We start from the raw sequence: 12,375 nt of genomic DNA, 5'->3' as shown, positions 1-12,375 counted from the left end.
CTGGTGGGCCTAATTAGGAATATGAGCCAGAGATTCCCCACCACCTACCTAGATCATGGATTGCTCTTCTGGAAGAAGCCTGGTTGGCTTTCTTTACTTTTCAGCAACCCATTTTAGCAGACACCTGGCACTCCATGAGTTGGTATTGTTTTCCACTGTGAATTCTGTATTTAACGATAGGGTTTGTTTTATTGTTAGCTGTCTTGGGTTGATGGTGTGCCTAAAGACCATAAAGGATCAAAATTATATTAATAAATCAAATAAGTGTGCATGATAGGGGGGCACAGTATTACAGTGGAGCAGTTAACTGACAAAGGAAAGCAAGAAAAGTGGCACATCTATGTTTGGAGAAATAAATGTCTTTTACTTCCCTCTCCCCAATATTTAGACATATGTAGATATAGATCAATATAGATACAGCTATATCTGCATGAGAAATCATGCAGTAAGATAATAAGAGCTGCTTGAAACTGTTAGCTCAGAAGGCAGTGGGCTCTCCTTCACTGGAGGTTTTTAAATAGAGGTCGGATGGTCATCTGTCAGTGATCCTTTAACTGTGATTCTTGCCTTGCAGGGGGTTGAACTAGATGTTCCTTGGGCTCCCGTCCAACTCTATCATTTCCTGATTCTATGATCAATAATTACTACCTCATGTTCTTCTATGAGTATTCCTACGCAGACACTGCAACTTTTCGACACAACCCAACTGAAACTGCTTTCAACCAAATTCTAGGTTTAAATAAAAGTAATTCATTTTGTAGTATTAGAATCATTACCTCACTCCAGGAAAGTATAGTTATAAAGCTATCATATAAAAATTCCTAACAATTACTATATATCAAAGTGCTTGGTTCCATCTGCGCTCCACCACTGCTGATCTCTGGCTCAGTCCTTGAATGACAAGTGTTAAGTTATGGAAAGTATAAATAACCTTACTCTTTGCATTAAGCAGTTTCCCCCATTGTAAACAGGTGCAAATGACATGTCCTCTGAATTTATTATATTACCTGAAGTGCCGCCTTTTGAGAAGCACACTATTTAGCAGTAAACCTTTTGTCATTGTGGATTTGAATGGTACAATATTTATGGGCTGTAGTCCATTAAGCTGCTCCCCCTAGTTTATAGGAAGTGTCAGTGGCAAGTGCAAAACCATACATAATTTATCTCGTAAAACAGCACAAATAACACTCTACTTATCATAAAATCTTTCAGCTACAGGCAGCTAAGATGGAAACACATATTACTTGGTATGCATATATACTTATTTCAACAAAGTGCAAAAGTATAAAGATAGAGACCCATCAAGGATGCTGTATTGAATTTTTTTTTTCAAAAACAGCTTCTTCTCTTCCTTTGACTGAACTATGTGTTGTTGATTTGATTTGTTAACTTTCCCAACTGGGAGAGAGAGTTGTAGCCAAGGCAATCAAATTAGTATTCTCATTCTGCCCTTTGAAGATGAAAGATGGCTTTTGTTTCCCAGGACGCTGTCTCTAATGTAATCTGGAAAGTGTAATGTGATCAGAGGTCATGGATAAATTAAGAGTTGTGGCACACTATTCAAACATGTTCTGACTTCACAGAATTTACATTCCTGTTTACCCTCCTGTTTATAATTTCACCATAAGTGGTATTTACTCTGAATAATTTGTTGCTACCTTTAATGCAACAACTTTTGTTTAATAAGCAGCATTTGAAATGATCGGTTTGTTTGTGTTTTTTTTTTTAAAAAAAGGAAATCTGGTTTTCATGCAAAAAGAAAAGGCAAGGCACCGTATTGTTCTTGTTTATGAAATTTTGATACCACCCTTCATCTAAGGATCACAGGGTAGTTTACAGTATCATTGAGCTTGTTTCCCCCTCCTCCTTACCCTCTCTTTTTCCTTACGTGTTGTGTCTTTTCAGATTGTCAGCCTGAGAACAAGAGTGATCTTAATTCTGGTTTTATAAAACTGCTCTTAGAACATATTTGGCTAAAGGCTAGGTATAAATGCCATAAATAAATAAATGGTGTTCTCTTTCAAGCTTTCCAATTTATTTTATTCAGCCTTACATCTGTGTTTCAAAGGCATGCCAACCTATACTGTTTTGCTGCGATGCATACGAAAGTTCACATAAAAAGGCCCACTACCAGGTTTAAGGTTTGCTGTTATTGACGAATGAAGGACCATAAGGGATTGGAATTGGAGCTCAGGGAGGAGGAGGCTATTGGCAGCTATTAGCCATAAGGGCTATGCTCTGCCTCCACAGTCAGAGGCAATAATGCTTCTGAACACCAGTTGCTGGACCATAGCTGCCAAGTTATCCATTTTTTAAAGGGATTTTCCCTTATGCTGAATAGGCTTCCTCGCGAGAAAAGGGAAAACTTGGCAGCTATGTGCTGGACACCTCAGGAGGGAAGAGAGCTCTTGTGCTCGTATTCTGGGTTGCTGGGCTAGATTGGCTATTGGCCTGATCCATCAGGCTCTTCTTGTGTTCTTACATTGCTATTCTTAGGGGGAAGCCATGAGATTTAAATGTGTTTTAAATGCATGGTGGATGTGTCACAGGTTGCATTCAGTGGCTATTGGCATGTATTTCCCCCATTCTGTGAATGGCAAAGCTCCCCCTTTGCCCATGAAGTTCAGTTAGACTTTTGAAAGGAGGGTTTTGCTTTATTTTATTTTAAAACTCAACAAAACCTTAGTTTTGTTTCACAGGAATGAAAGAACTGTGGCAAAGCAGCTGCCTTTCCATGGATGTTGATTTCCCTATTACAGATGGAAGATGTACCATGTGGGCAGTATAAGCAATATCAATACTATTATCCAGATATATTTGCAATGAGAGCCATGATGAGGACACAAATGAGGAAGATAAAGAAAAATTAAGTTAAATGAACTAACAAATTCCAGATGATAGGTTCAAAGAAGGAAATGCAAAGCAGGAATAAATGTATTTTTTGAAATGCTAGCAGCAAAACAACAAACGCTAAACCAATATTACTCTGGGTAATTCTCATAGCAATAGGAGATTACAAAAGGGACACATCTGAGGGTTTCCTGGCATGTTGGTTGTAAAATTCATGGTTGCAATGCAAGGATGAACTTGTGCAATAATTTTTGACATAATAAAATCTCCTTATTTATTCATTTATGTATTACAAATGGTGCATGTGTAACAGCAAAACAAGAAGCCTTTGTCCAACCTGCACTAAAACATGCTTCTCCCATATTGGTCTCTATAGGCACAGCAGACATTGTAACTCTCTGATGGTTTGACTTTATCCCCGATGGTGAATGCCAACATTTTTTTTAAAAAAAAAATATTATCTATCTTTTCGTCTGACAGTGTGTGTGTGTGTGTGTGTGTGTGTGTGTGTGTGTGTTTAATACACACACACACACACACACACACACACTAATTAAAGACATAAGAGCCAACACTCAGTGTCAGAATTATCTCTCGGTTTAGTGGGGGAATAGCAGGAAATATTATCAGCTGGAAAACTGATATTTAAAAGTGAGAAATTGCACAAACACTCCATAACTGTAGCACTTGGACTATATAGGGCTGCTCACCCATCCACATCCATTCACTGCTGTTCAATAAGGGGACATGGAACTCCACTGTTGACCAGAGTGTGTGACTGAGTGTGTTTGGGAAGGGGTGATCCCTTCAGATAGGCGAGATTGTTTCAGTTTTCAATGGTCAAAGACAGCACCAAGACTTGGTTGGCCTTGGGAATAGACCGGCAGCCAATAGAGAGTCTACGCGATGTATTGTATTTTGAACCAACTGGAGTTTAAGAGCATTTTTCAAGGGACAACCCATTGCAGCAGTTCAATCTGACTGCAGTCAGGTTGGCCTTCTCCAGCAAAGGGTGCAGTTGGCGTATGAGCCTAAACTGCCAAGAGGCGTCACTGGTTCCTTGTGCAACCAGGAACAGTACATGATTCAGAAGCACTCTGCATAGTGAGTTCCCACTATCATGTTTCTGTGCTTAATCTCCTATGGGTGTGTTTCAGATAACCTAAATGATTTGGAAAGTGATACCAGAAAGCCAGCATAGGAAAGTGTCTTTTCTTTTCTTAAAAGGAAAATGACTGGTTGAGTGATTTGAAATCCCATAGATACTGTATATATAACAACCAGCAGAACTGATCCTTTCCTTCATGTCTCTACCACTTATGTAGCCCCTGTAACCACCAATAATCTTCCTCAGAGGGTCAGGGAAACCTATCAAACATTGTCAGCTTTATTAAGTTGTACTGCAAAGAAATGTTGCTGGGTGGTTTTTTTCCTTGAGGGCGGGGGGGGGGCTTTAACAATAATAGTGCATAGTCATGGTTTCTGAGGTACCTGCAATTCTGAAAATCTGCTACAATTGTGTGTGGGGGGGTATTCTGATTCTCTTCAAAAATATGTTTTTTGTTTGTTTGTGTTTTATTTTGTAATTCCAGACATTAAGGTCTATGCATATTTTTCTGTTCCATATAAGCAGCACCCCCTTCCTGTAAATGGCTATGTTATATGCCATCTGACCTGCAGGAAAATAAACAATTGATAAGACATAGAAGAAGCTATTTGTCTCCAGTGCGAGTAATAAATTAGCTTTCCAACAAATATCTGATTAAACAAATATTTGAAGAAAGAGAGGAGGGGAGGAAAAAAACCTTCAGGCTTATTGTTTGGTTTTGCGCTGTCACTTGATTAACGGTTTACCTTTTATTATTTGATCACTTCAGCCTTGATAGGCCAAGAGTGGGAATAACTTTCAGAGACTGAGACAAGAAGCACTGAAGCAGAGAGCAAAAGCAGACAGGTTCTCACTTGGCTAGCTCTGCTTTGCTTCTCATTGCACATGAAGCAGTAGTCCATGATGAGTGAAAGCGAAGGAATGTGCATTGCCTCATATTCCACCTCTGAAGTCTGGCCTGCTGTCAGCATCAGTGCTGGAGGTATTTTGATCAGCCAACGGGAAATTTGAAAGGGAAAAAAAAGCCCCTCAAACCAGCAGCTCAATGACCTGTGGAAAGGTAAATATTAAATGGTTTTGCTGTTTATCTGAACAGAATATGTGAGCTGAATATATCCACCCTGGGGAATAGTGTGTGTGTGTGCATGCGTGCGTGCGTGCAGGAAATTAAGATGCTATTATGTTGGCATTTTTAGCTTTCAACAGAACAGGAAATAAATCAAACACAGGCATAATATGAGGCATCAACCTAGCAGCCCCTCACAAACTAACCCACAAAGTCCAGACCACAGTGTGCTATAACAAGAGCTCAGGCTACATGGCAGAGCAGTCACAGAGCAAACATCTTGAGGTGGTTTTTAAATGGCAGGGGCATAAATTGTAGGGAATTATTTTCATGTACTGTACTGCTAAGAATCTACATTTTGTATAAATCTCCATAGCTACTTAAGAACATAAGAAAGAGCCTGCTGGATCAGGCCAACAGCCCATAAGCAGAACCTAAGCACAAGAGCACTCTACCCACTTGTGATTCCCAGCAACTGACATTTAGAGGCATAATGCCTTGGTGGAGGCAGAACATATTTCAGTCATCATCACCACACACTGCCCACCTTGTAGAGATACAGGCAAGCATTTTTGAGGCTACAATGCTATAGACACTTACTTGGAAGTAAAGTCCACTGCATTCAAAGCAGGAGTTCAGAGCAGAAGTCCAGGACCTCGTTGAGCACAATGGGCTGGAAGATCCTCAAGATTGGCTCAACACATTTTGAATTAACCGAGGGTGACAAACATTGCCATCTAAAGAGGAGAGCTGCCGTAGCATAGAATCATAGAGTTGGAAGGGACACTGATGGTCATCTAATCCAACCCCCTGCAATGCAGGAATATGCAGTAACCCCATACAGGGATTGAACCTGCAATCTTGGAATGCTCAGCCCCGTGCTCTAACCAACTAAACTATGTTCAGAGGATTCACTAAGGCCTCAGTCCTATATACATTTATACTCACAGTAAATATGTACCCTGTTTCTCATATTTTAAGACATACCCATAAAATAAGCCATAGCAGGATTTTTAAGCATTCAAGGAATATAAGCCATACCCTGAAAATAAGACATAGTGATAGGCGCAGCAGCAATGCTGGCCGCAGCAGGAGGAGGAGGAAAAAAATAAGACATCCCTTGAAAATAAGCCATAGTGTGTTTTTTTGAGGAAAAAATAAATATAAGACATGTCTTATAATATGAGAAACACGGTATAGGTGTGTGCGATGAGTCCAGATTAAAAAGAGTATGAAGGAATTGAGCAAGTAAACATGCTTTTAAGTAAGTATGCATTCATTCTTGTTCTAAGGCTATTGAAACTGGTGGCAGCTGCAAGATTATGACCAGATATTAGGGATCCTCTCACAGTTGCCTCCTTTGTATTTTCCCTTCACATTTTGAGGTTACTATAGATCAGCTTCTGATGGGAAACAGGATGAATTACCCTCATATTAGAGTTGCATGGACACATTTATTTTCTTCATGCTTTGATTTCTGGACACCACTGAACAAATTGTTTGTCAGAGCTTTTCATATCTTTTGTTCAGCTAGATTTCCTTTTACATTTGCTAGTTGTACTGTGAATATTAAAATACCGAGCAGGTTCTTTAAAGATGGGGGGGGGGAATCAACATGAGAAGGTATACTCACAATTACATCAATTATCCTTTTAGCTAATAGAAAGGTCCTGACACTAGTTTGCATGTTCATGCAGATCGAACTGTGCATTGTTCCACATTCCTTCAATTAATGTAAAGGATCCAAGTAAATTGAGTTGAAGACAGCGTTAACAATGTTAACTGTTGAAGGAGAGATTTTGGGGGCAGGGAAGCAAGTGGCATGCTTGAAATTTGGGTTTAAAAGGCAGTCTTACATTAGACACCTAATGTCTGGCTTGTGAAAGAAAGAAAGAAAGAAAGAAAGAAAGAAAGAAAGAAAGAAAGAAAGAAAGAAAGAAAGAAAGAGCTTTTACTTGATGAGCACTAGCAAGCTGTAGGAGTCTTAGAATGGAGATACAGATCAGCACTAGCAAGCAAGCAGGTCAGGATTTAAATGAGGCACCATGCACAATTACACCCCTTCCCGACATTTCTAGTGCAGTCTTTTAATATTATAAGGAAGAATGTGTGTACTGTATATGTACTCCCATTACTTTTTTAAAAAAGTATGTGCAGTTTTAAATAAATGAGGAGGAATGCACACTCGGATTTTGGCCCAACATATGGCTTTATTGATTTATTTTAAAATACTATACCCCACTTTCAATCAAGTTATTATCAAGAATACTTATAAGCAACTGATAAACTGATTAAAAAACCCTTAGACATAAACATGCAAGTTCATATGTATTCATTGGGGGGGATTGCCCTCCCCCATGAATTAATTAATTGGGGTGGTGTCTATGAGAAGGTAGTGGTGGTAAATGAGATGCAAAGAGTTTTCCCCAACTGGATATTTTTTTTAAACCCACACATCAGATTTGAGAGTTGGGGATGGGTGGAGGATGAAGGAAAGGAAATGATGTTGACATTGACAAGGAGTCCCCCAGCTCTGCCAGTTTTACCAGTGATCAAACACTAGAGGCCACAAATGACAGTGCAGAAAAGATGACCCCAACTGCATGACTGTTACTATAACCATAGCACAGTGGGCTTGCTTCCAGATGTAGTCACACAGGACACAATCAAGGTGGAAAATGGGCTTGATATTTTGCCGACAGTTATCCAAGCTCTGGTAATCTCCTGTTTGGATGATTGCAATATGTTATACATGTGGCTGCTTTTGAAGAAGGTCCAGAAGTGTCAGTTAGTGTGAAACAGGATTGCCAAAATTCCGACTGGGGCAGATTGTACAGACCATATTTCACCAGTTCTAAAAGAGCTTCACCGGCTGCCAAGTGGCTTGTAAAACAATTTCGAAATGCTGGTGCTTACATAAACAGCTCTAAATGGCATTTTAAGGGTTCAGGTATCTAAAGGATGTTGACACCTGTTTTAGTCTTTAAGGTCACCTTCTAAAACAGTTCTCAAAGTGTCTCTTTTACTGGAAGTAGGGATTGGTGAAACTGTCAAAGTCACTTTCTCTCAGTTCCCATTTTTCCAGTTCAGATTTCTGCATTTCTACCTCTGTTTTGTTTAAAGTCCTCCTGACAATTCATCAGCAATTTAGTGTGTATCCAATTCTCCCTGATAGACAAATTTGGAAAACATTTCTCCCCCAACATAATGCATTTTATGCTCTTGAAAATATGCATTTTGGTGTACACTTTACCCAGATATACAGTCATACCTCATGTTATGTCTGCTTCAGGATGTGTCTTTTCGGGATACGGACGCGCCAAACCCGGAAGTCCCGGAACGGGTTACTTCTGGGTTCGGCACGTCTGTGACCTGCAGACAGCACTGAATCATGCTTTGCACATGCGCAGAAACGACAAATTATGTCACATGCCTGCGCAGACGCGGCGCTCAGGACACGACCTTTTCAGGTTGCAATAGGGCCTCCAGAATGGATCCTGTTCGCAACCAGAGGTACCACTGTATACATTTCTGTACATGTCACTTGGTTGGAGAACTGCATTGCAAAACTTCAGAAAAGTGCAAATTTCAAAGAATGACTCTGTTTCGGTTCACATATTATTTTAGGAAGTGCAAATTACCGTAGGTAGGTTCACCTTTAAATGAGAGCAGAAACGGGCTTTAGATGAATAAAAGTGGTCTCTCTCACACACTTCTCTTTTCCCCTCACCCTCTTTCTCTCTTTCTGCCTTCCCAAAGAAGTTTCAGTTGTGACTTCCTACTTATAGAGGGTCATCCCTAAGGAGCCATGAATAACATCAACATTATTTTATATTAGACACAAGACTGAAACTGTTTTATTCACTCAGATGTTTTAACTATTCTTGTCACTTCTTAATGAAGGGCAGAATAGAATTGTTTTATTAAATAAATCTTGCCCTGCACTGGTTCGAGAAGATATGGTGACATTGCACATACCTGATGCTGTTGCAAAACTGACATACCTTGAGTACTTCATTTGCCAGAGCCTTCCCATTCAGGAATACCCTAATTGCACATATCTCCAACATAAATTGGAGTTTCTACTGAAGTTGTTGTTAATGAAAAGGCCAACATATCCAGGACCTCCCTGTGGGCAGTTGAGGGATCACAAAGGTGCTGATCAGGCTGCAGTACAAATCTTGTTGCATATTACAGTTACAATATAGAAGTTAAAGGGAAATGAAACTAAACCTCTGTTTTGTACTACTGCACAACGGAGTTAATTCTACTAGGTAGCCATTACTGATAAGTATTTGTCCAACAATGATTATGAGCAGGAGAAATAAGCATTCTTCCCCTGGGACAACCTTTTTCATACAGTTCGGGAGTTGCAAGTCCAATTTATTGAAATGGTATTTATGTATGTGTAACTGTGAAAGATCATAGCTCAAGATAATTACAGCACAAGTCCTCCTTTCAGGGAAAATGTCTACACCATCTGTTTTACTTTGACTCAATTTGCTAAGGTCCAATTAAGAAACATGTTTAAGTCAACAACTCTTTTTTTCCCATTCAGTCAAGACAAATGAAGACAGCCCTATTCCCCCTGGACCCTGTTCATATTTTTTCGAACAACTTTGAAAATGAATTTGAAAATCTGTGAACCAACCCATCTACTGTTCTCTCTACATTTGAAAAGTAAGGTAAATAAGACTCTTGATACATTTTGATGCCAATGTTTTTCAAGTATGTTTGATGGGAGTTGGAGATATAGGCAAGATACTAATATGATCCATCTGAAGGATGAGAATAGGAGTAAATCAGACTAGGAAGTGGTCAATCCACACATATTCCAACCGCACATGACGTATATACCAGGGTGTGGGGGTGAACACTTCTTCCCATATTTCTTAATGAGTGGTATAGTGGAACAAGGACATGGGGACACAGCAGAACACAGCACTAGAACATTTTTCTGATTGACCAGACTGCCAAGGTCACTGACAGTCTCTCCTGGTTTTGGCAACTGAATGATATGTCTTTCAATGCTTATTATTGTTTGTAACAAACACAATTGGTTCTGGAAGTCTGTACTTAACCTGAAGCGTACTTAACCTGAAGCGAACTTTCCCATTGAAAGTAATGGAAAGTGGATTAATCTGTTCCAGATGGGTCCTCCGAGTACTCAACCTGAAGCGTACTTAACCCAAGGTATGAATGTAATTGATTCCGGAAGTCCGTACTTAACCTGAAGCGTACTTAACCTGAAGCAAACTTTCTCATTGAAAGTAATGGAAAGTGGATTAATCCGTTCCAGACTGGTCCGCAGAGTACTTAAACTGAAAATACTCAAACCAAGGCGTACTTAAACCAAGGTATGACTGCATAGAGAAACCAGGAAATTACTTCCAGCTTCTTATTCTCATTTCTATACTGCCCTTCATCCCAAGATTCCAGGGAGGTTTACAATACTATTCTATGACTGCCAGCTTATACTAATGAATTTGTATTTTGCTAGGTACTGCTTCTCTCTGTGTCTGTCTGTCTGTCTGTCTGTCTGTCTGTCTGTCTGTCTGTCTGTCTGTCTCTATCTCTCTTTCTGTGAGTGTGTGTATAATATATCAGCACAGTTGCATACATTTTTAGACTCTCCATTGAGGTGTGCTTTCATTGATGAACTCTAGTACCACTTCATCACTGATACTTATCTGTACGTGATGTAAGAGTCTAAATGTCTACATCCTTGCTTTCATCAAAGGAGGCACAGAATGACTGGGATCATGCATGCAAGACCAGCCCCCATGCATACTGTACATTTAAAGTACTATTATACCACTTCAAACAGTCGTGGTGCCCCCTCAAGAACCTTGGAAGCTGCAATTTGTTAAGAGTGCTGAGAGTTATTAGAGAGTTGTTCACCTCAAAGTGCTGCAGTTTCTAGAGTAGTTTAACAATAAACTTCTCTTCCCAGGGAACTCTAGCTAAATCTAGTTTGTTTGTTCTTTCCCCTCGTCTATGTTACTGTTAAGTTCTATAAATATAAATGCCACACTGAGACTAAGCAGGGGGGGGGGAAGCTGGGAGGCAGCACCACCTCCCAAATTTGCTGGAAGGAAGAAGGTAGGAAAGTCTGCTCATTGAGGGCAGACCGAATGGGACAGTCCACATTCACCCGCATTGATTAGCCTCTGATGGGAAACAGGATGAATTGTGTGACCAGGCACAACAGCCCCAGCCCCCAGGGAATGTGGGAAAAGGAAATAAAGACTCTGACAATGTTATGGAATTAAAATTAGTCCACAACTTTATTAAACTTCCGAATGTAGGAACACCTTGGCTTAGGCCTTGGGTGTGTATCCCTCCCAGCCCTGCAGCCAGGGAACTGGGGCACATCAGGGTAAATAGGATATGGGGGTGCTCTGCACAATGTAAGTGTAGGCAGGCAGCTGAGCCCATATCCCCGCATGCAGGGTAGTTCACTGACAAACCTTCAGTGTATGGCCAGTGATACCCATTTATGTAACCCCTTTAAGATGGGACCCTGGAATCGCCGCCACAGGGGGGGGGGTGATTCACCACTCCCCCCCCCCCATTATAGGGAATAAAAGACTGAAGGATTCTACCCAAGGCCATAACCGCCAAAGTTGTGATGAATTGCTACGGGGAAGACAAAACCTAGCAGCACTTGCTAAACAGGAAGAAAAAGTTAACCTGTAAACAAGAAACATTAACAAAGGGAGGGTAGGGAGGGTGAATCTCCAGAGCCGTCTGCCTGGCTAATACCGGCCCCTCCCCCTATTTATAATGGGTCTGGCCCCATTTCCCATGAAACAAAACTTAAAGTTGAGGCTTGGCATGAACCTCTGAAGAATACACTGAGAGGCAGGCCAGCCCCCTTCTACTAGCAATTTCCCTGGAAACTGTAGCACCGCACACGATCCCGCAAAAGGCAAACACAATATAGTGTGAGTGCTCATTAGCAGACTTTGACCTTAGAATTGGTGGTTCTGAAATCAGAACTTCTGAAATCAGAATAATCTCCATTGATGAACACTTCAGTTTTGCAAAGATAAATTCTGATTCTTTGACAGCTCTTTTTCAATAAGGCAGACTTTCCATATTTTTGTGACGTGCTTAGAAATAAAGCCAGACTGTGCTAGCCATGTCTGAAGAATCTCAGTTACTGAATATTATTTAGATCTCATACTCGGCAGTTTTTGTAAGACAAGTTATTACAGACAGTAAAGTTGTGTTCAGAATTCACTTACCTGTCGTTTCCATTAACTGCTACCAATCAGAGTGATAATTTTACAGTGATAATTTTACTGCCAAATAATTTAAGAGGGCCCAGTAATTTTGCAATTTCTTT

At 40.3% G+C, this 12,375-nt stretch overlaps 1 long non-coding RNA gene across 1 annotated transcript in view; it reads right to left on the bottom strand.

Moving 5' to 3' along the window:
- Nucleotides 1–12,375, bottom strand: part of LOC148687355 (uncharacterized) — a 209,294-nt gene that overhangs the window by 20,615 nt on the left and 176,304 nt on the right. The gene's annotated exons all lie outside the window — the stretch shown is intronic.

The sequence above is a fragment of the Zootoca vivipara genome, chromosome Z1 (genome assembly GCF_965207765.1).
Source record: "Zootoca vivipara chromosome Z1, rZooViv2.hap1.1, whole genome shotgun sequence".
In the NCBI taxonomy this organism is placed as follows: Eukaryota; Metazoa; Chordata; class Lepidosauria; order Squamata; family Lacertidae; genus Zootoca; species Zootoca vivipara.
This window is presented reverse-complemented; position numbering and strand designations above follow the sequence as displayed.